The following is a 25128-nucleotide window of genomic DNA, read 5'->3' on the forward strand; positions in this document are numbered from 1 at the left end:
AGACCCAGCATCAAAGTCTTCAAGTCATGTCTGGTGTGTGTGTGGCAGGGGGGTGAGGTGACAGGGCAGGGGTGAAATGGGGACCCAGCTCCAAAATCAGGGAGCCTTCTTGTTCAGGTGCTCCTCCTGTGTGGACACAAATTGAGGGTGGAAAGCCCACCCGGTCCCTCTGCTCCTGGGTCTCTCAGAGTTAAAGGACGGTTTCCTTGAGAGTCCCTTCCTGTAAATGTCCAGCAGGCCAGGCAGCGTGGATGTGGCAGGGAGCACGTAAGAAGGAAAGTCTGCACCTCTGAAGGCTTATCTACTTCTTTTAGTTCCTATCATTAATGACCAGTATCAGAACAGTAAAAAAGGAAACTCTTATCCATACTCCATCTCAACCCTGAGAAATGGCTGGAAAAAGGGGGTCAATATGGAAACCCATATTGAAGAAGAAGCTGTGAGATGACAGCCCATCTTCTCACTGTGCCTGAGAATGAACACCCTCATACAATTCATTGAGGAAATGGGGTTTAAGGATATTCTGGTTCTACTACCCATTAGCTGTGTGACCTTGGAAAACCAACTTTGCCTTGTACCTGTAAAAAAATAGAAAACAAGTAGACTATCTTAAAGGACTGTTTAAAGGTTAAAGGCTTAGTATTCAGAAAACCTTGAAAAGTGTGCAGGCAAATAAATGAAGTCTTAGCTATTATGGTTATTGCTGTTAGTATCAGTATTGACATAACTCTGTTTCTGTGTTCCCTGCCCTGTGATAATCTAATCTTTCCTGAAGACCACCTCTGGTGATTTCAGGGTCTTCTATGTTCTAAATTCTCTCTTGGAATCTTCCAGCACATCAGATGATAAACATTTTACTGGTGTAAATGCACCAAGTATACTTAAAGTTGTTACTTTTTCTTGAGATGCATCACATATTCAGGCCCACTTCTAATATCTGTCTTAGAAGAAAACAGCGATGACATAGATGATTAAAAGCCCTGAGACCTGGCTTCCTAGGGAAGGCTGGGGAGTGGAAGGAATGCTGCTGGCTTTCCCTAGTGGAAAAGTCAGTGAAGAGACACAACTCGATGACTGAATTCCCTGCTGTGGGAAAGGTGAGTTAAATAATTGGAGAACTCATTCCTGGAATATTCTAGAAAGCAAGGGTAGAGATCAATGCTATAATAATTCCCAGACTATGATGCTTCAAATATCTAGATTCTTAGCCTCTCAAAAACATGGTCCCCAAATATTTTCTACCATTCCCATTTAGAAGTGGGTATACAGATCCCTCCTTTGAGTCAAGGATATGACTTGCCTGAACAGAATAGAATATTGTGGAAGTGATGTTTTGTCACCTGTGGGTCCAGAAGGTAATGAATGGACAGCTTCCAATTTCTGTTTCTTCAGATACTTTTTGAACCCAGCCACCATAGTATGGGGCTTCCCAGGTGGCACGAGTGGTAAAAAAAAATCTGCCCGCCAAGGCAGGAGACACAAAAGACTCAGGTTCCATCCCTGGGTTGGGACGATCCCCTGGAGTAGGAAATGGTACCCCACTTCAGTATTCTTGCCTGGAAAATTCCATGGACAGAGGAATCTGGTGGACTGCAGTCCATGGGGCCACAGAGCCGGACATGGCTGAACACACACACACACACCATGGTATGAGGAAGCCCACGCTGTTTATCAGGCCTTCATGAAGAGGCCCATGTAGAGAGAGACAAGACTGGGGTTTAGTCTCTGAGACTAAGGCTCAGCCCTGGTTGATCCCCCAGCTTATAGGCAACACACATGGGCTTCCCACATGAATGGGCCAATTTTTAAATGGATCCTCCAGCCCATAATCGAATCACCCTACTTGATTTAAAGTGGAGCTGTGCTGAGCTCTGCTCAAATTGTAGATTTTTGAGTCAGATGAATGATTGCTAATATTTTAAACACTCAGTTTTGCAATGGTCTGTAATGAAGCTAGATAATTGATATACTGCATGTTTTGGGGAGAATCCTTTCCTAGATCCTTTAAGGTACTCTTTGCCTGAAATACTGCTTTGTTTTGCTTTCTCCTCTTGGTCCAGCTGAAGACTGAAATTAGCTGTCAGAGCTGGGTATACGGCAGAGACACAGGAAGCTGCTGGTCAGAATGTAGATGCTAACACAATTCCCGGCCTTCAGATTGTCTATGTGTCAGCAGGACTAAACTTGTTCCTAAACGGTCTTGTCTCAGTTTCTAAAAAAACAGCAGGCTTCTTGTTAATAATCAGGAATGCAAATTATATCAACACGGTACATTTTACAAAAGGCAAATACATGTCTTTTTTCTCAAGGATAAAATATAATGTTAATTGGAATTAATTGATATATTAGAGATAGCAGGGTGAAAAAGTTACAACCATTTAGAAAACAATAAGTCAGTGTGTACACACTTGCTCCCATCCATGTATGCTAACAATACTAACCCTGACTCAGTGATTTTTACTTCTTATACTTTATCCTAAGCAAAAGATCTAAAGAAGAACAAAGAAGATGCTTATTTAACATGGAGAAGTAGTAAAAATAAAGGTACATTATACCAGTCTCATGGAATATCATGCAACCATTAAGATGATAATAATGAAGACCAGTAATCCTTAGTTTATGATGTAATACCAAATGGGGAAATCATAGTATAAAAATATATGTTCATTAATTACAACTCTATAAAAACAGAAATACATATTGACAAATGTTAAAAGGGAATAAAGGCAAAATAAGCTATTTTAGGATTTTTCCCCTTTAAGAATAATACTTTTAACATTATACAAGGAGAGATAGAGTTATGATCCATTAAAAATATAAAATCACTCTCCAACCCAAATAAGCTAAACATTTTCCTGATGAAGGCAATTACTGACCTGTTGACCAAAGCCAAGAACTAATACTTGGATCCTATGGAATCTGTCTCTTAAAACATTATTTTAGATGATAATGTCTTAGAAAATAAGTCTTCTATAATTTTATATATCATATTTACACTCTGGGCATTTAATCAAAGAAGATGGAAGTAATTCAGAGATTTCAGTTAAGTTAGCATATCATAATTTTGGCTTTGCTTCCCACCCCATGCTCCCCCCCACCACTTTTAACCTTCAATTTTTCTTTCCTAGGCTTCCAAAATATAAAGTGCTAAAATAAAACCAGCAACAACAGTTTCTATTTTTAAAGTGAACTTTAATCTGATTTTCACAAAGATCCATCCCAATTCAAAATCACTGCTGCACTCCTGGTGCTGGTAAGATGGTGTTTGTCTTTTGCATTAAAAATCAAGAATTCCAGTCACACAGGAGAAAGAAAACCTGGTTAGACTTCTCAGTAATCAAGTGCATACCAGTAAAAGCAAAAGGATAACTGATTGCAATTGTGTCCTTGGATATTTAAAGCCAAACCCATTTTTACCCTGGTTGTTTAAACACTGGCTGTAAGGTCTCCTTTCTCTATCCTAAAAACATGCAAAGGAAAATGGAGAAGAAAGACCTGGCCCACTCAAATTCCAAACTTCCTCTTACAGCCCGGTGAGTGGAGTGGCAAGAAGTAAGGATGACTTCTCTGCCAGCCTTCTTGCTGGAGTCATCAGCTTACTCCACCATGAGCCACATAAGTGCCATTCTAAGCATTAAACATACTTTTATTTGTGTGTGTAGACAAACATTAAATACACATTTTCCTAAGCTAATGTCCAAGCAGAGATGTTTACAATTTACTTTAAAAGATAAATGGCTGCTAGAACACTGAATCCATTTCAGAATTTGGTCGCATTGAGCCATTTTTCTTAGTCATAAAATAGATTCCATAGTAGAGAAAGATAATTCCATAATTCTGCCTCTAGGTATTAAAGCAACAAGAAGTCACACACCAGCTCTATCTGTAACCCTTTTTGAATCAGCCCACTCAACACTAATATAAATGTAAACACATCAGTCAGCCAGTCATTAGGGGCTCAAGAAAAGTCTTGGGAGCTAAAGAATAAACCCCCATTTGGTTCCAAGGCTCCTAAGTTAAGCATCTTATTGCACACACACAATAAAACAGGCAGAAGTCAAGATGTTCTCTACTAAGATAAACTAAAATTAAATGAGGTTAAATTAAATTAAAATAAATGAATGAACAACCCTTAAACTGAGTAACTTTTAGGAGGCCCACAGCGATGATACTTCCAGCTCTCAAAAGTCAAAAAGATTACTATTCTTTCTCTCATATACACACCTTAAATCAAGTTGTTTAAAAGAATCTACATTAACACCTCTTGATCAGTGTCAAAGTAAAAATTGCTTAATATTTAAGCGATGAAGTCTGTAGCATCAAGCATCAAGACTTTGCTTTTAATTGGCTCATGGTACCGTGGCTTACACTGGAGATGTCTGTGGGCTTTAACATTACAGAACAGCCTCCCATCTCTGTACTTAAACAGCCAACAACATGTTTGTAAAGTGGAAAAGGTCCAGTTAAATGATGTAAACGTTTAGGTGGGTGATGAGAGACACTTGGAGCACCAAATTCTCTTGCGATCTAAAATCTGCTCAAGTGGAAGGTGGCTCCAGGCAGAAATGAAGATCTATCTAAAAATGATAATTGTTACATCTCAATTAAAGTTGTTTTTCTTTGATAGTCTTTATTTGATACATATTTACTTATCAAGTTGGTACCTCAACTTGATAAAAAAAGAAAACCTGAGTAGACCTGAAATCTGTGCTTCCCATTAAACAGCTATAAGTTTTAATACAGAATTTCCAAGTGTTCTGAAGTGTCATAATGACTGAACCAGAAAAATCATGGTTCTCACACAGAGTAAGTGCAGATTCATTGGTGGTGCCTCTTTCTTGAATCTTGGAGAGACTGGGTCTGCACAGAACTAGATACTTGGGCCACCATGAGTAGAGTGGCACCTTTTCTAAAAGTTATAACTAAGTTTAAGACTACCCCAAAATTGGGTCATTTGTAGAGACATGGATGGACCTGGCCTTCCCAGGTGGCACTAGTGGTAAAGAACCTGCCTGATAATGCATGAGGTGCATTAGAGACATGGTTTGATCCCTGGGTTGGGAAGATCCCTTGGAGGAGAGCAAAGCAACCCACTTCAGTATTCTTGCCTGGAGAATCCCATCAATAGAGGAGCCTGGCGGGCTATAGTTCATGCGGTCACAAAGAGTCGGACACGACTGAAGTGACTTAGCACACACACATGGATTAACTTAGAGACTCTCACCAGAGTGAAGTGAGCGAAAGAGAAAAACAAACGCTGTATATTAATGCATATATGTGGAATCTGAAAAAAACTGGCAGAGAAGATCTTATGTACAAAGCAGAAATAGAGACACAGGCTTAGAGAACAAACGTGTGGATATCAAGGGGGAAGGGGGAGGGTGGGATGAATTGGGAGGTTGGGATTGATGTACATACACTATTGATACTATGTATACAATAGGTAACTAATGAGGACCTACTGTGCAGCTCAGGGAACCCTACTCAGTGCTCTGTGGTGACCTAAATGGGGAGGAAATAAAAAAAGAGGGGCTATATGTATGCATATAGCTGATTCACTTTACTGTACAGTAGAAACGAATACAACATTGTAAAGCAACTAAGCTCCAACAAAAATGCTAAAGAAAAGACTGCAAAGAATAGACCCCAAACCAGCCTTCACTTGGCGCCACATTGTGGGGTGTGTTTTAACTGGTCAGTGGCCCATGCCAGTGGGTTGGCTAAATAGTTTATCACCTTGTAATATACAAAACTGGGGCAGTAAATTAGAGAACTCTCAAGGATGCCAATATTTGTATATTAGAGTTTTAAAGTCTCAGATATAGATTTTTTTTCTAAGCGTGGCAAAAGTCCTGGAGTGAGTTACATCTCCTCTGGGATATCAGCATAAAATCTATAGAGAGGAAAGGACAGATCCAAATGAAATGAGCAGAATAATTCCAGTGCTGAATCAATTTGACTCTATGTTATAAAATCACCATACAACATGTAGGCCTAGTCTAGAGGTCAAAAGTTTCAGCTATACAGCTCAACTTCGCAAGAAGAGCCCTGACTTCTACTTTTTCTGTTGATCTCATATAATCCCCATACCGTAATTTTAAATTCTGAGAGTCTAGTCACGCCAGTTATAACCCAAACCCAGGCCTGACGTCATTTAACACTGATGTCTTATACTCTCTTGAAGTGTGCAGATTACTAGCAGTGGCCTTGAACACCATGTCTATTCTGCCTCAATTTACAACGGAGAGAACCAAGGCCCAGGGAAATTATGTGCCTTGCCTGAGTGTGCAGTGCAGAGCGAACTCAGACCCAGAAAACGTGCCTCTTTCCAGCTCATGTCTGTCTACTCAGATGCTACAAAAGAAATGGCATTGGGAAAAAGGAGCAATCAGGCAAGGCTACATGATAAGCAGGGACCAGCGCAAAATGAAAACAGGGGCTCCTTATTCAAAAATTATTAAGAATTTCAATATGGCTAGAGCAGCACATTCTCGGCATGGGGCCAAGCGTGACTGTACAAGAAACACATCCATGAAACTGATCCTGGCTGCGGTCACGCCAGCACTTACTACACTGAGACTCTTTGAAGGCCAAGGGGAAGAACATCTCTTTGAACACTGAAGATGCTCAAAAAATGATCTATCATGTGGGTAAGTGAGTGAATGTGTAGGTGAATGAGTGAAAGAATGCAGCTAGAAAATTACATCTCAGACCCAGGGGCAGGTTGAGTTAATACAGTAAGTCACCCTGAAAACTTGGTCCATTATTTAAGTGACACAATTCATAATCTGAAAATACTTCACAACACAAAAAATTTCCTAGCCCCAGCATAAGTAAGTTGCCAGTACCATGTCCAAAATGTGAGCAGCGAGGTTTACACGTGGCGGTGTTACAGTGCTTTTATGTGCTCAAGAAATGCCAGCTTCTTAGCAGAACTGGTCTTGTGTTCTTTTTCTGTCTCTTTGTGTTTAGAAGTAGCTATCCAGATATATTTTACAGAACCTATCCATGTGCAAAACTACAAAATACTTCAGATGCGAGTATTTCATATATTGCCAAGCATCCCTGATTTGAAAACAGTAGTAATAATAACAACACAACAATTTGTTGAGTTTTATTATGTCAGATACCATGCTCAGTGCTTACATATACTTCTGAAGACAGACCTCGTAACATCAAACTGTGAATGAAGTAGATATATTATCCTGATTTTCCAGTGTGGAAAACAAGGCTACCAGAGGTCGAGTGGCACATCAGACAGAATTTGCCTTTAGGACCATTTGGACTCCTGAAGACTAATAGTTCTTTGGAAGGTTGGCTATACACAAAACAGCAGAGCAAGGGCTACGGCCTGCCTTTAAGGAATGAGACTTTTATCTGATAAGGGCTGAGTGAAGTTTCACTCTGGTGAGCAAAAATGCAGTCATAAAACCCTGAAAGTAGAAATTTCTGATATTGAAAATCTAGGTGGTTAATTTTATAGCTTATTGCAAATCTGGATAAAGACAAGTAAAGGAGCCTCCTCACCTATCTTTTATGGGGCTTTAGGATCTGATTCACTGCATTACTCTAACAGAGGCTGAACTCTGTACTCAAAGTGAAGGAAGACTTCGCCAGGCTGAGATTTCCACTCAGGTAGTCTGCAATATTTCATTAAGGGACAGAAAGGCAAAAATGTGGGTAACATTCATGATGACAGACTCACATCTGTCTCAGAACTGAAGAGAAGAGAGAGAATGTTTCTGTTTCTACCTCTCTAGATAGAAATGGCTTCATAATTATGGCTTGTATTTATTATGATGTTTCAAAGTGTAAATCTGGCAGGGGCATCTTTTAAAACAAGCCACAGGGAGGAAAAATAAAAGAAAAAAAATATGAGAGCAAATTCATTTGATATATCCTGTCCACTTTTTTGTAGCATTGCCCGCCAATGTCATAGTTTTTACATTTTTAAACTGCCTAATTAAATGAAAGTGCTGTTCCAGGGATGCAAAATTTTTTCATAATGGCAGAAAAATATTTCTGGCCAAACACCAAAGTTTTCTAGCTTGTAAGCCCTCATGAACATGTTTATGTAATGTTACGTGGGGTGCATATAACATGCATATATAACAATGTATAAATACAAATTTTGTTGTTCAGTTGTGAATAGTTTGCAACAAAATGCTGATTTTGTACATGTATTCAATAATAAACTAGTCTCCTCCATGTAAGTTGATCGTAGTGGTCCCACTCTCTGCCCAAGACTGCCGACTCCTTGGAAAATACCCTGATGCTTGGAAAGATTTAGGGCAGGAGGAGAAGGAGACGACAGAGGATGAGATGGTGGATGGCATCACCAACTCAATGGACATGAGTTTGAGCAAACTCCAGAAGATGGTGAAGGACAGGGAAGCCTGGCGTGCCACAGCCCACGGGGTCGCAAAGAGTCAGACACAACTTAGTCACTGTACAACAACAGCAACAAAGAAAATGGAAAGAACTGGCAAAAGTAATCATTACCAAGTTTGCTTATCCATTGAGTTACTTATTTGCCTTCTCACAGGTCAGATAATTCAAGCTCTGTTCTGAGACATCGTGCCAGATGGCATCTGCACTAAATACGCATCAACCTATACAGAGATCATTAGTGAGGATGGCTTCCAGGTGGCGCTAGTGATAAAGAACATGCCTGCCAGGGCAGGAGATGTAAGAGACTTAGGTTCGATCGCTGGGTAGAGAAGATCCCCTGAAGGAGGGCATGGTAACCCACTCCAGTGTTCTTGCCTGGAGAATCCCAAGGACAGAGGAGCCTGATGGACTTCCAGTCCATGGGGTTGCAAAGAGTCGGACATGACTGACGCGACTTAGCATGCATGCATGAGTGTTTTAAGGGAGATGAATGTCTCAAAAAAATTAAATCAAAGGTGGCAAATGTGCTGTATTGGGACTACCAAGCACTCTATTTCGCATAGAAGACTCTGCAAATCAATAAAGGTGTCCTTTTTCTCCCTGACATTTGATGTAGCCCCACACATTTCTACAACACAAGATGCAACAGCCTACTACCAGTCAGGTTTGGCCTCTCTACTTTGAAACTCATTTTCCCTGCCTGTCCTATGTGTTCCACGGGGAATGGCTCTTCACGGATGTAACTGAAAATTAGAGGGAAATTGTGCCATGGTAGCGTATCAACTCCTGAGAGTTGAATGAGGTGCAATTACTGCTAACTGAAAATATTATCTATATATTTCTGAAAATTGAGTATAAAAACTATATTAGCAGCAATGAAGTTTTAAGTGATCTTGAAAGAAAAGGGCAAAGTGTTATAAAATGTAAATGGCAATAATAAATTTGAGAAGTGGGGCTATTTGTGTGTGTGTGTGTGTCTTTGTACAGATAAGTATATGCACGTTCATGAGGTGGGTTCATATTTTTTGAAATCACCAGTAGATTTGATACTATATGGCAATTAAAATATGAAGATAAATATAACATTAAGGAATGCTACTACTAGAAAGAAACTTGGAAATCATTTAGATTCTCTTTGATGCCCATCCCAACCTCACTTTGTTCTAATGAGAGCACTAGGACCACAGAAGGCCAGGGCTTTCTCCAGAGATAGCTGGTTGGCTAATAGTGTTGCCAGGCCAGGTTTCTGGACTCCCAGTTCTGTCCTCTCACTCCTTTTTAAACTGCTCTGATGGCCTTTTCAGTGATGGGACCATGTTTTGAACTTTAAAATGACATTAAGCCTCACAAATTAGCTATTAAGTGTGTGGCAGAGAAGGAGAGATGACAAGCAAAGAGTGAGGGAGAGATCTCTGATAACTTCCCACACTTCCTATCAAGCACAGCATCTGATTTCCTGATTGACCTCTGAGGACATTAAAGCCCATAAATTGGAGATGATCTTGGCTATGAGTGGGCAGGGTGACTGTCTCCTGAAGAACCATATCTGACTGGCCAAGAGACAGTGTCAGAGCCAGCAAAGGAGAGCCTGGTTATCTCCATCACCTTTGATCAACCATCCTTTGCCGAACCAGTAGCTTCATTAAAACATCTTTTTATAGTCCTCCAAAATGGTCCCCTGGCCCCCTACTCCTTCTTTGTTTAGTCACCCCATGAAAGACAGATGGATTTAGGAACCGTTCAATTCAGTTATTCAGGTAAATAACATTTACCCTCCCAAGAAAAAAGTGAATGACTGCGTATAGAATGCTTAGGACAAAGTAGGACATGAAGACCAGTAAGGTTAACTCTTTTTTTTTTTTTTTCTGACTTAGAGATATTTATTTATTTATTTATTTTTTTTATAAAATATTGTTTTTATTGATGCATGAAAGTCTACATATTACATACATCATTATTTATTTAACCAAACTTTGTTTTGGAATATATTTTTTTTTTTCAACATTTATTCCCTTGTTTGCTTTTCTTTTTTTTTTTAATTTTTTTTATTTTTTTATTTTATTTTTTTATTTTTATTTTATTTTTTTTCCAGTGGGTTTTGTCATACATTGATATGAATCAGCCACGATTGGGAATACATGTAAATACAGGTTAACTCTTTTTTATTGCTACTATTATAATGATTTAAATGCTCCCGATTGGTATTATAAAAGTAACATGGCCCTCCTCACTACTTCCGTTCTATGATTTTATTTCTTTCACTGAATGAATCAAGGAGATTTTATAGTGAGTGGTTTGGAGTCAGACAGGTTTGGGCATGAATTCTGACTCTGCCACTGTGCGCTCCTAGCAGGTACATAATTGTAGTGGACAGAATAATGTTCCCATTCATCTCCAAAGATGTCCATGCCCAATCCTGAGAATCTGTGAATATACCGTAACATATGGAAAGAGGAACTTTCATATGTGATTAAGTAAGGGATCTTAAAATAGGTGGATTTATCCTGGATTACATCGGTGGAACCAATGTAATCACAAGGGTCCTTAAAAGGTGGAAGAGGAAGGCAGAAGCATCCAAGAAGACAAGACTATGGAAGCAGAAGTCAGAGTTATAGAATGGCTAACTTTGAGTTTGGAGAAAGGGGCCACAGCAAAGAAATCCAGGTAGCCTCCTAAAAGCTGGAAAAGGGAAGGAAATGGATTTTTCCCTTGAGCCTCTGGAAAGAACACAGCCCTGCTGACACTTCGACTTTAGCTCAATGAAGCCCATTTGGGACTTCAAACCTCCAGAATTGTCAGGTAATAAATCCCTGTTGTTTAGATATCTAAGTTTGTAGTAATTTGTTACAACAGCAAAAGGAAACTAACTGATGCTCCTGGAGCACCCGTGCCTTTACCTAAAAAATGGAGTAAAAAAATATGTGCCCCAAAGGGCTGACATGAGGATTAAATAAGAGAATGTAAATAAAACTCTTTAGTGCTTGGCAGAAATGAAGAACTCAATAAATGTTCACCGTCATTATGTATGATATCATTACATAGAGATGAGATAGCTATGTTATGATTGTGATAAATGGTGATTCCATAAAGTATAATTCATTGTATCATAATGATCCCTTACATTTGAGTGGCACTTTGGTTTTTATGAAGCCCTTTTATCAACACTGTCTTATTTGATGCTCATTTTAACTGCAAGTCCACAGATGAGGAGCCAGAGCCTCCGAGGGGGACAGCACTTTCCTTAGGTCACTCAGAGAGGCCAGTATTGGCCAAAGTTGGGAGTCTTATGTCATTCCAGACACAGCAAGCTGCCGATTTCATCATGTGGTTTATAGAAATATACACATAGGGTATGGAGAATCTTAAAATGAAATAAAAATGATAAGGCCAAATGATGATGGGGTTGTTCATCCCACACAAGACCATTTCCCACGTGGTCTCATCCAGCGGCGTTTCTCGCCCGCGCCTCCTGCCCCAGCTCTTGCAAGCACAGCCTGCAGCCTGTCTCAAATGCATCTAGTCAATTGTGCAAAGCACAAGGGAAAAGATTTCATCCTGACCACAGCAGGCAATCACCTGATGCCCTGAAGCATAAAGTTTGATTACCCTTATCTCAGTTTATCATTAAATCAAAGACTGTTGCTACGAATACTGGACCAGGACTCCATTTATGAAATGATATACGCCAGTCAGCAGGAGTGAGTGAGGGCCTTTTTTCTCTCTTAATTTCTTCTCACCGGGAGGATCCTTTGCAAACTACGGGAAAAAAAAGTCTCTTCAGCTTTGAGCAGATTTTATGACTCTCTTCACTCTTTCATGAGCTGGCCGGGTTGCCTTTGGCTCATATGGATTCTCCCTGAGTTGTGGGCAAGAGGTTTGCAACCTCCTACCCAGGGGCCTGCCAACACTAGTCTTGACGTCTAGCACCTTGCTTGGATGGGAATCTGAATGTTACAAGATGCTGGGCAAACCGCAGGTGCTCTGAGGTTTGAGAAACTCTGGCTACACCAGAGCATCATTTCTCCATTTGTGGTCAAGGTACCGTAGAATGTGAGTCACTTGAGGAGTGTGTTGAAAATGCTAACACTGGGGCCTCATGCCAGACCCAACAACACAGACCCACTGGTGCTGGGGCCCTGGGAATCTGCGTGTAGCCCCAGGTGATTCTGATCAATTTTAAAGTTTGAGGACCACTGGCAGAGATCAAAGATGTGGGTGATGACAGCAATGGGTCTGATTTTCCATGATGTTCTTCAGGCTTTAATTGCCTAGGGGGCAAACAGCATAGAACACATGCCAATCACCTACATTTTGTCCTTCAGCCCAACCATCCGTGGAGCCAGATTTCTGACATCATGAATCTGAAATGGCTGCTATCTGGGTCAGGGCTAGGCAACTAGGCATCAAGGTCTGGGTACATCTCTAGGGCCTTGGAGCTCTCCTGCCAAATTCCCCTCTCCAGTCTGGCTGAATGTGTGGCAAGTGTAGTGTGTGGGGGTGGAGGAGAGCTGGTTGTAAAACTGGCTTCAAGGTCTATATATCAGTCAAAGAGATATGACAGAACCACATGTGAAAAGACTGCATAGTATAAGGGCTAAAAGGATGGACCTTGGAGCCAGACTGCATTTACTTTTACTTAACAGACACTGAGATAAATATAGTACTCACTACAGGCCAAGCACTATTCTAAGTGCCGTTCAAATATTAATTCATTTATGTCTCACAAACATCCTACCAGGTGGCTACCACTCATCATCGTCCCCCTTTCATGTCATGAAACTAAGGCTCAGAGAGATTAAGTAATTTGCTCAAATCACACAGTTTACTGATCACATAGCCAGGACTCACACCTCAATAGGCTGGTGCCAGAGTTCATGTCTTAACCACCTTCCTAAGTTGCTTCTCACGGGCCCAAGTCCCCTGGTTCTAGTACTCATTAGTTGTTTGACCCTGGTAAAATTACTTAATCTCCCATCCCTGTTTTCCCCTGTGCAATAAGAAGTAATAAACAGTAGCACTCACCTTAAAGAATTCTGACCAGAAGATTTAATATATTCACTTAAAAGAGTATCAAGCACACAGCAAGTACTTAATAAGTGCTAATTCTGAGTTAGCTATTCATCCATCCTCCACTCTCAGGGGTAGCATGAGGATTAAATTAGATAACATACGTAAAGTACTAGGCACAGGGCCACAGCACCCAGTAAGCACCCGGTGAGGGCTAGCTGTTATTATTAGGCAAGTTGAGCCAGGACGGTTTATTTTAGGTTTTGTCTGGAAGCCAACTGTGTTCTATGCAAGGGGAGGCAGCATGCCTTTCACTTCAGAAAGTAATTGGGTAGGAGCCAGACTAATTATGAAATCCAACAGGTTCTCTGCTTTATGTCACTGGAATATTCCTGAAAAGTTCCTAATACTGAATTGGTATATGCTTAACCCTTCTTCCCCATTGACCTATCTTATCTTCTCTGATTGATCTTTCATTGGCAGTGATTCTTCAGACTAAGAATCTGCTCTCAGACTGTCATGTAACCGTTAACTTATAAAAGACTTAAATATACCAAGGAAAATTGAACCACTGGAGCATTTCTTGGCCAAGCAATTGGCTTAATCATCCCCTAATGCAATTGTTTTCATTTTACTTTTCCTTTAGTATGTGTTCCCGTGTTACACTACTGAGAACTTCTGGTATTTCCTCTCAGAAAGCTTATGTTGTTGTTTAGACGCTCAGTCGTGTCCAACTTTTCGCGGCCCTGTGGACTGTGGCCCGCCAGATTCCTCTATCCATGCAATTTCCCAGACAAAATACTGGAATGGGTGTCCATTCCCTTCTCCAAGCGATCTTCCCAACCCAGGGGTCAACTGAACCCGTGTCTCCTGCATTGGCAGGTGAATTCTTTACCACGGAGCCACCAGGGAAGCCCAGAAAGCTTATCACCTCCACAATTAAATGTAACTGTGGATTGATTACAATTTACGCTAACTCAAGGGGTTAATAACGGCTTGGAAATCCTCAAACAGCCCGACATAGAAGAGGCATGGGCATGGGGGGAAGCAGGGAGAAGGTAAGGGAGTTGGGGAGGCAGGATGGTGAAGAGCCACTAATGGGGGGTGTTTACCCTGAAAGCTCAGACGCAGGAAGGGATGCTAGGTCCCCAGGGTCACTCAAGGATGGGGTCTTCCAAAGGGAAGTATTACATTAGTGACTCCAAGCTGTTTGCTGCTGCTTTTTCTCTTGTTCTATCAGGAGAAGGTTGCCAGAGTTCCAACCCCATTGCTTGCACACTTCGCCAGGCATGATAGATTATAACTACAATCGAATAAGAAGTTAAGACTCAATTAACACGTTTACTACAATATTTGCAACACGTCTACTGTGTGTCACACACCGCTAAGTTACAGGGATGAATAAAGCAGTCTAAGCTCCTGGGGCCTGCAGTCGAAGGAGCACCTGGAGTCCAACTCATGCTTTTCTCACAATTTCAACAAGTTGCTGCTCTCTCTTTCACTTCCTTTCTCCACATCCTCCCCAAGTCCCTATCTACATATGCAACGTGTTCTTTGTTAGGAGTCTACACCTAGTCTTTTCAAGTTAAAGCAAAAAGATGAAGCCCATGATGCAGCAACATTCTAGTCTGATTCTTCTAAACCCCTCTGTGGGGGAAACCAGCTTGCAGGGTAATATGAGGCAAACCACGTGATTCTTTGCCATGTTCCTGTGTAACACTGAACCAGTTGGCAGTTGATGTGGGGGGTTTAGCTCTGATCACGAAGCAAACTCCTGAATCATCACAAGATTGATCCCATCCATTCTGATGGCTTAAGCTGCAGGGCCATCTGCTGATCGGCTCCGTACCGTAGACCACAGACACTCAATAAATATTTGTGGATTTGCATGACAAACTGCTTCTTCACACCTGAAACGCAAGTCTAGGTCAGGCCTCAGAAGAGGACAAGTGACCTAGACCCCCCGCCCCCGTCCCAGGGCCTTTGCCTAAGCTGTTCTCTATGCTTGGAATGCCCTCCCTCTCAGCACCTCCCCTACTGCCCCTGTGTCCACCTGTCCAAATCCTACCTAGTTCAAGGACCAGCTCAAATATCAGCGCTCCACAAAGCCTTCCCTGACCACCCCAGCCAGAAATAACTTCTCACTGCTCTCAATTTCCATAGGTCCGTGTGTGTTCTGGCACTTAAGACACTGGCCATTTTATTTTGGCTATGTGTTTACCTCGTCTTCAATACACCACTCAGTAAGAGCCTTGAGCTCTGGATCCATGTCAGTTCCTCTTTGAACTGTTTCCCCACCCTGGCACCTCCTTGTAAGGAGTAGACACTTGGTAAAAATTAGCTGTATGAACAAATGGCTACCCCAGCAATGACAAAAACAGAAGCAACTGCAACATTCTTTATCCCTCCTTTTTCTATCTCTCCTCCTTCTTCTTCAATAGCTTTTAAAAATATATTTACTTGATCTAGCAATTACCCAGGGGAGGTTTGGGGAATTACTGATATATGTAGACAACTTTGCAGACCAAAAAGTATTTCCAGAGACCCTTCTAATGCCAAAGGAGCCCTCGATCAATGTAGGTGCTGGGGGAGTCTGAGTCCCTGGTCTACTGACGGCTGGCTCCTGGGAATTGAAGTGTTATTTTCCAAAGAGCTTCATCTGCTCTGGTTCATATGTGCCAGTTCCTCGCCTGAGTAGAAACTCCTGACTTTATTTTTAAATACAGACTCCAATAATAGGCTAAGTAATTGCAGATCTTCCCAAGGACTTTTTATACATGTACGAACATACTGGACTTTTTAAAACCCGTATTTCCTTTCCATAAATAAATGTTGAAAACCTTAAATTTCAGCACTATAGGTAGTGGTAATGTGTATTTGTTTTCTTCCCTCCCATAGGAATCCTGAATCAGAAAGATCAACCAAAAATGCTGATGCATGGGTGATGATTTCTCAAACAACATATCTGATTACTCACAAAGGTAAAAGGATTCTCCCTCAGCCATAAATAAGAAAAGTGTATATTATAGTATAATATGCAGTCAAACTTCAGTAATACACTTTTCATCCTCTTGCCACTAAAGCCTGAACAGCTGCAGCTCTCACTGTCTTTGCTGATGGGGCCCATAAATACTCCTGGGAAATAGGACAAAGATACATAATGGATCTTCACCTGCCAAGATCAAGGAAATGAATGTCAATTGCACCCTGATGCAAAAGCACTTTTTGGTAGAGTGATGAATATTGCCATTTGTCCTGTGCCATGCAATTTTGGACAGGAAAACCTAACAGGGAAAAAATGGTGGGAGAAGATGCTACCTTAGGACACTTGAAAAGAAGGGTATGTCATAATTATTTGCCTAACAGGAATTAAAATGAAGAAGAGTGTGTCAATACAGTTTTGTTCAGAGAAAGGTCAAAGTTAAGAGCATACATATTCTGCACATATCATTTCAATCAATGCAAAGATTTCCCTCAAAATAGAACTCTTTTATTGAAAAAGAATGTCAGAAGTATCAAAGAGTCAGCAAATTGCCTGGGGGTCCGGATTCCTGAAAACAACTCAGTGCAGTGATGGGACAGTGGGCTGAGACGTCAGGCAGACCTGAGTTCAAATCCTGACTTCACTACTTCCCTGCTCAATGATCTCAGGACAATGACTTGACTTCTCAGGTGCTTGAGTTTCTTTTTCTGCTTTTTTGATAAAGCAGTGATAATAACAGAAGCTGCCTCAATCATCCCAGCTGTCTGAGTGTTACAGGACATAATTAAGATAAAGATCTTAGCGTAGTACCTAGAAATTAGTAAGCAGACTAATGATAAGTGATGGTTGTCAAGGTTGCTGCTTTCTCCTCTTCCTCCTCCATCATCATCATCATCACATCATCCCAGCTATCTTATAGCTGATTTCATTAGTAAACATTAGAAAAAGAGGTGAGAAGACTAGCTCCCACCAAATTATGATACCCTCTCCCCTTCCTATCAGTTCAGTTCAGTTCAGTTGCTCAGTTGTGTCTGACTCTGCGACCCCATGGACTGCAGCACGCCAGGCCTCCCTGTCCATCGCCAACTCCTGGAGTTTACTCAAACCCAGGCCCATTGAGTCAGTGATGTCATCCAACCATCTCATCCTCTGTCATCCCCTTCTCCTGCCTGCAATCTTTCCCAGCATCAGGGTCTTTTTCGCTTCCTATATCAAACTCCAAAAGTGGTACTTATAAAATCTTTTTCTTGACAACATAACCTTGCAAACATGTCCACCTAATTCATGCCATTCTCACTTTAATAAGCAATGACTACTGTAACAGGTATCTTAACCGAGTAAAAGGAAGAGGGAAAAAAAAGTTATAGAATGCACTGGGTTCCATTAGGCTTGGGTCCCAGATTTTAGGTCCATCACACATTCTTTGTGATAAGAGATAAAACAGTGATACCTTCACTTCTTCAAACAACCAGACAGGGTCTTTTTCTGTTTCAGTCATTTGGGATCACCAGCTAAAGGCACTTCATTCTTTTCTTCCCCTTTTCGATAGTCTGAGTTTTAAAGGTCTAGGATGAGTGACGACTGAATGACTCCTTCTAATTCTGTAATTCTGGTGATTTAATTGTATCAAGTCTGAAGAGGCTTTCCTGTGAGTCCTGTAAGGTTGAGGCAAGCCTCGTCTTAAGTGGAACAGGCCACGGCAAGCCAGCAGGGTCTTTCTGCAGGTGCGCCCCCCCCAAAGTGGGTGAGGGGCCCAGCACAGGTTGGCAAACAATGGAAACTTCCTGTTCTGGGTGTTAACTTTAGTTACCACAGCCAGACAATGCTGCCAGTGGTGTGGAAGAAAAAATTGCTGTAGCCAGCTGTGTTGTTCACAGTCGGATGGATTCTGTGTAGCTCCAAATGGTGATGGAGCCAGCAGCCTGTTGTAGCCAAGGACAGAATGATGGATGATCTACAGACTGTGTCCAAGTAGAGAGAATGGCAGAAGTTCACTTCAGGGTTGTTAAAATGCTAATCTGGGTGAGTTAACAAAGGCTTAATAGAAAAGTTTGAGAAGTAAGTATACCTCATGTGGTACCTATGTGGAGCACTGATTCGAATGCTCTTGGTTACATAAACAGTTGCTTTTCAAAGTAAGAACGTTTCCCAGTTTTCCTGTTGGGATGAATGGAAGCAGATTCACTTATCAGAGGCACTAACCACTGCTGTCAGGTCTGAGGGGAAAAAGTCAGCCTGACAATAGCCACCGTAACTGAAAAGGTTACGATATGCTTAATATAGTTATATGATTTTCATTCTCACCACGTGTCATGGGAATAAATCAAAACACACTTTTTTCCCCCAACTGGAAGTTGGCAGCTGTTCACAAAATAAGCTGCAACCTAAGACACTGGCTTTGGTAGATTTTAACACTAAGTCTCCATTCACAGGAGCTGCTGACAGCGAGGTCTCCAGCTCCATTGACAGTTCCAACATGTGAATTACACTACTAGTACACTGCATTATTACTGTTGAAGGCAGGAAGATTGGCCCCTTGTATATATCTGGTATGGACAATCTTGCCTTAAAATCTTCAGGATGAAATAACATGCTTCAGAAAAAGATGCAGATTTACATCTCTCACCAAATGATCCAGTTTTGCCATCCTCTGTTTCTTTAGATTCTTACTAAGTTTAACGTAGAGAAACATGTCTGCCTCACGTGATGTTGGAACATTGGCTAGCATAGCTCCTTGCAAACGACAGGGACTCAATAAATGCTGACTGCCTGGCATACCCCAAGTGCCTCTTGCTTCCTCTAGGAATGAATCTAGAATGGGCAGGCTTAAAGTCTATTAATTGAAATAAAAGGTAATATTTTATCTTGCAATATGCTAAGGAAGGCGTTCACCTCCTACTCTTATACCAATAATGGTTAGGCATTCAGCCAGGCTCTTAACTCTGCATAAAATGCATCAGTAAGGGTGAAAAATGACCCTATTTCAGATGTATTTTTCACTCTTTGTAACTTAGTGAAACTCAAATGCAAGAACAATGACTAAGCTAATTACCAAGGTTTATTATGATGGAGCAGCAAGAAGTGAAGAACTTCTCCAGTTTCATTAAGTCCTTAACAATTATGAGTATCTTTGCGAATCCAAGCTCTGATTCCTGCTTACTTTGCTTGTGTGGTTTAAAGAGATAGAAATCACCACACAGGATTCAGGGGCCTACTTACCCCAGCAAGGTACTGGACAGATCCTTCCTGTTTAGCAGGCAGCGAGTGAACTGATGTCCACTGGGTTTCTAAGTAAGTTACCCCCACTCTACAGTTTACGTCACAACCATCTTTCAAATCCATCAAATGAGGGGAGACAAGGCCAGATGGTGCTATTAGAGGACTTCAAAATAAATAAGTAACTAATAAATAAATAGAAGAGGACAAGGGCAGAATGCCCACAAATCTAAATCAAATTCAAGTTAACTAGCTGTTTGCTGAAGAAGAAGCCACAATAATCCTAGCACACTGTCCTGAAACACAGAAGTGTTTCTCAAAAAAAAGTTCACCTATGTAGCATCCCTCATAGAAACAAAGACAGGTAACAACCAGTATCTAGTTCGAACTAGGTGCTGGCTGTTAAAATCTCACCAAATATACCACTGGAAAAAAACAGTCTGCTAAACAACACATTTGGAAATCTCAGGGTTTTTTTTACTTCACTGTCTTTCTAAGAGAACAGTCCAGGGACCTAAATCAAAGCATAGACACTAACTATAAAATATAAAACTCAGTTATGGCTGGGCTACAGTTTATTTACTCAAAGATGTTCAAGTTCGGGGCGGGGGATGGGGTTAAAAAAAAAAAAAAAGATGTTCAAGTTCATGGTAACATAGGCTTACATCTCAGAACTTATTTAGCAATTTCTATTTATCTGAGCGAGGGTAAATGTCTGTATAGTACTCACCAGCCTGACAGAATATGCCTGTCACTTACTACAGTAAACATGACTACACACAACTTAATTAATTCTCAAGTTAGATACCAAAGAGAGGGAGGGGATTTTTCAACCACATGAATATAAGCCAGCATCAAAACCTATTGTTAAACCACCAAAAGAACAGTAAAATCCTCACCTTGAGCTGTCTGGGATAAGATTTTGCAATTCTATAAGAAAGAAACCTTGAAAATTTTCTCCAAACAAGTAATTGTCCAAGTCTAGGCAGGGAGGGGAGACCAAAGCAGATTAGAAAAATGTTAAACCTTTCCCTCGGATTTCAGCCTTGAATAAAAGAATCCACTTTACTGGCCCAAATATCAAGTAGAGGGAAGGATAATTCTTAAAAAGCAACTCAACATTTTACTGCAGATTTAAACTCTTAGGAGCCAGAAGTTCTTGGGAAAACTGTCCCAGTCATTTCTTCTCCCAAGTAACTGGAAACACTACGGTTATTTTTAAGGGAAAGCAGTCGCCCGTAGCAATGGACATAAGGAGCAATGACTGTTTACAAAGTCTGTGTATCTATCATAATCCTTCTGTGTGAATCTCCCAGCTGAACGCGGTGAGAGGTTGGGATGCTGGAACTTCGGTTACCGACTGGTCACCTCGGAACGGGGAGTAGTACTCCGAGTTTCTCTAACACTGCTGCCTCCCTCATCTCTAGCTCCTTGGCATTTAGCTCTTCACACGTTCGCGATTTAAAGAATCACCTGACAGCAGAGGTCCCAAGAGTCTAGACGGCAAAACATTTTCAAACCCAGTTCTCATCCACACCTTCAAGTCCTTATGACCTTTTATTTCAATCCAAGAGTTATACACGATGGAGGAAGCTTTAAGCCCTTCCAAATTACCCAAGGCAGCTGCAGTATCAGTTTCTGCAGACCGGGAACAAACACCACCGCTGTCAAAACGGGAAATAAAAGTTTCCCTACCTTGTCCTCACCATCCCCCTGCCAGCGGCTGCCGACGCGCGCGGCGGCTCCCTCCCGGCTGCGGACGCCTCTGGCCGCCGGAGAAGGGGCTCATGCAAAATTGACTCTTCCTTATTTGTTTCCATCCATAATTGATGGGTAGATGAGAACGTAACACATCTCAGCGCTGGGCTCTTGCCGCCTGGCGGAGACCCTGTCCAAGACGCTTCCGTGAATCATTTCCAGCGGGAGAACAAAGCTCGGAAAGTTGCGGGGGAGAGTGGCTGGGAAGAGAAACCGGGGCGCCGGGTGGGAGGCGGGGGTGGGCGGTGGGCAGCTCCGGGCTCCGGAGCCCGCCCGCGGCGCGCTTGGCCAGCAGGGGGAGAGGGAGGGTGGGAAGTGGCCGCCCTCGGGGCCGAAGCCTGGGGGCTGGGGAGGGGCCGAGTCCCCCGAGCCCCCGCCCCTCGGCACTACCGGCCGGCCGTCCAAGCCCGAGGCGCACCGACAGGTAGCCGGCGTCGGCCGAGAGCTGCCCGGGTGTCGGCGGCTGCGCTGCGCCCCTTCTCCTGGCGCGGGCGAGTGGTCGCCCGTCCACTGCTTGCCTGGCCCGGCGATGCCGGGGGCAGCTCAGGGGCTGCCGGGCGGGCGGAAGGGGGCGGCGGAGCCCGCAGCCGGCTCCTTTAGCTTCGGCTCGGCGGTGGCGAGAGCTGGGGACGTGGTGCCCGACACCTAAGCAGCCCGGGTTCCCCCTGATAAGGTGTGGGGGAGCGCGGAGCTGGCGCTGCCTGGCAAGAAACTTTTGCTAGCCCCTTCCTTCTCCTCCTTTTTTTTGGGGGGGGAGGGGGTGCACAATGTTGAAGGGCCCCTCCCCCCAAGCCTCCAGCAATGCCAGTTTTGACGCGTCCACCAAACCTCCAGCCTTTTGCGCGTCTCTTGCACGGCAGGCGGAAAGCTGCTTGGAAAAGAAATCAACTCTCCAGTGCCAACACACACACACCCGCACACGTACACACATACACACACACTAGAAGCGATTCAGGCTTTAAGGATCTGGGTCCGATCCCCACCAGGCGCCTTAGAGCATTAGCAAATTTTTATAGGGCTGTCTTACCTCATGGGGGAGGCTTGGTTTAAAAAAATAATAATAAAAGCTTGTTACGCTCAAGGAGAAATGAAAATAAAAAATCGAAATACATATATATCCCTGTGTCTCTTTAGGTTTTGGTTTCTTCGGTATAATCCTGAAACTCGCCGCCACCAGTCCTTGCAGCAGCGGCAGCGACAGCAGCAGCCGGACCAAGCGGGAGCAAAACAGATCGAGGCACGGCAAATGGTGTAATTCGATCCATCTCCAAGTCAATCCATCAGGCGAGCCGGAGTCTCGTTCCCTCCCCGCACTCGGCAGCTCGCGGCGCGGGGCCCACCCCCGGGCGCGGACAGCAGGCGGCGCGGGCGGCCCGGCGCGCTCGCTCGCCCGAGCGCCGCGGCCAGCGCCGCCTGGAGGCCCCCAGCCCGGCGCCGCGGCCAGGCTGACCCCTCGGTGGCCTCCGCGTCCCTCCTCCCCGGCGCTCGGCTGCGCGCCCTCCCTCTCGCCACCTCTCAAGAGCTGCTCCTTCCAGCAACTCCCAGCGCCTCAGTCATCCGGCTCGCGGCGGCTGCTGCAGCCTGCGAAGCAGCCTTTTCGCTTTCGCCCCTCTTTCCCTCTTTTTTCTCTCTCTGAAAGATTTTTCAGAGCTTTCCTCCAGACATCTAGAGGACAAATCATTGCAGCCCAGAGGAGCTGCAGGCACAGTTGCTCCATAAAGTTGTGCCTTACTTTCCTGATCTAAGATTTATTTTTTTAAGCACATCCTTACAAGCCCGCCCCCATATGACCTTTGTCGTCCCCCCGCCCCAACTTCTCTTTATAACCACTAAGCAAAACAGCTGGGGAGAAGCAATCAAACATTGTTTTATCTTTATAAAATACAGAAATTGCCTACTAAAAATCCCATTTCTACTTTGAATGAAAGCCATTCAGTACAGTATAATTTTGCAGGCTAATGAGCCGGTTTTACAGGCAAGTGTTTCGTGTAATATGTTGTGGGAGAAATGAAAATGTCCTTGAAGTGACATCATTTAAAATTGACTGTCACAAAGGAAAGGGAAAAACTCACACATTTAAAAACGAGAGGATTTTAATTCAAACTTCATATCCAAGAACAGGTTTGTTTTGTTAAAATTTCCAGTTGAATTATGAATCACTGAGGGCTCTAAATGGCTGGAATGAACCATGATGCCCTCATATAAAGAAAAAGATGAAAGCTTTTCTGCCAAACTTTTAATTTTCATTTGAGTATGGTTAATTACCGTGAAAGAGAGAAGGGGGCAAAGTATTTTCCTTTCCTCAATGGTTCCTGCTTCTCCCAAGCACAGTTACTGTTTACAGTTAGAAAAAAAAAAAAAAAATACCCTGTTCTGAGTAATTTGTGAAACTTCCACAGACAGCCTTGAAAAGGAACCCAAAAAAGACACTCCAAGGAAATGCTACAGGACTCATCCGGAGAACTGTTTCCTTACTAGTTAACACTTTGTTACCAAAAGGAAGAAAGAGGATGGACCTGGAGTCTTTTAAAATATAAGCTCTTCCTGCTGTTCTTCCTATTCCAAGTCAAGGGTAGGGGGCGGAAAGAACAGCTTTGGCAACACAGCTGTGTGATTTTTCGGTTGTTGTTAAGACTTTTGTTGGCTGGCTGGCTGGTGTTTTCGGGTTGTGCTGGGCTCTGACATCATTGCAAGTTACTTGGCAGTCAGGGCCCTTCTGCAGCCAACTTCTGACCCTGAAAGCTCTGCCTCTTTTACTCGTATCCAGTCATTCTATCCTTTCTCCATCAAGAGAGCAAGCCCCGCTGCAGGCAGAGCGCTCTGTGCATTGAATGAATATGCAAAGGGGTGACCAGTGGCTTGACGAATCATATCACCACCCACCTAAAGCTTAGGAGTTGTCCTCTGTCTGCAGTAGCAACCAAGAAAAAAAAAAAAAAAAGAAGAAGAAGAAGAAGTTCAGTTCTCCAGATCTGTGAATTCTTTGTTGAAATTTTGCGATGGCCAGCTTTAAAGAGTGCCACCCCAGAGAGTGCCATTCACCTTAGACTGAGTTCTTAAATTCAAGAACGAAAACACTTTTTAGGTTGCAGAAGAATATGCTGATAGGTCATTTCGAGCCAAGGGTTAGACATGTTTTCAGTCTAAATAGCAGTGTACACCTCAGAGCCAATCCCCATGTTTGGTCCAGAGGGAAAGAGAGAGAGGGAAGTGGACAATCTAGTGACACCAAAAGAATGGTAAAGAACAATTTTACTGAGCGTCACTTTTACCAAGTAACAGTGCAGACCTAGGAGAGTGTTATTCAGGCCCTATATTCAAGGTGTAATTTGTAAGAAAAAGAACTTTTCAAACAACTAGAAGATTAAAGGCTATAACATTCATATGCCCACCACTCAACTTCAACACATTTTAATATTTTATATGTTTGTTTCAGATGTATTTTAGAAATAACACATTACAGTGGAAATCTAAAAAAAAGAATCAAAATATTACTTTTGGTCAGATAAAAATATTATTCTTAAAGATTAGTCATTTCTCTGGTTCCCAGAGTCTTGAATGTCAAGAAAATGACACTCTTTCTGTTTGGGTTTTAGTGGAGAGAAATCTAAGGGAACTGCTCACTCTGTGCAGTTTATTAGCATTTGTCCTTTCGGTTGATTTTACACAACCTTTTAGCCCTGCTTACTTCTCCAGTCAGACTGGACTTTCTCTGCTCACACTACAGTATGCTTTAGGCTCTAGCTGCTGTTGTGTGCTCAGTCGTGTCCAGC

At 42.6% G+C, this 25128-nt stretch overlaps 1 protein-coding gene across 12 annotated transcripts in view; it reads right to left on the minus strand.

The window, feature by feature from the left end:
- Positions 1-22731, minus strand: part of SEMA6D (semaphorin 6D) — a 58045-nt gene extending 35314 nt beyond the window's left edge. For 3 of the 12 annotated variants that reach the window (XM_043472078.1, XM_043472080.1, XM_043472070.1), the window contains exons 1-2: positions 22383-22730; positions 21293-21555 (exon numbers count right to left, since the gene is read on the minus strand). The gene's annotated coding sequence lies outside the window, so the exon portion shown is untranslated. Of the gene's footprint in view, positions 1-21292; positions 21556-22382 lie in introns of all 12 variants that reach the window. The other 9 variants (XM_043472079.1, XM_043472074.1, XM_043472082.1 and 6 more) reach the window with 6 other exon arrangements.
- Positions 22732-25128: the final 2397 nt, after the last annotated feature.

Source organism: Cervus canadensis, chromosome 6 (genome assembly GCF_019320065.1).
Source record: "Cervus canadensis isolate Bull #8, Minnesota chromosome 6, ASM1932006v1, whole genome shotgun sequence".
Classification (NCBI taxonomy): Eukaryota; Metazoa; Chordata; class Mammalia; order Artiodactyla; family Cervidae; genus Cervus; species Cervus canadensis.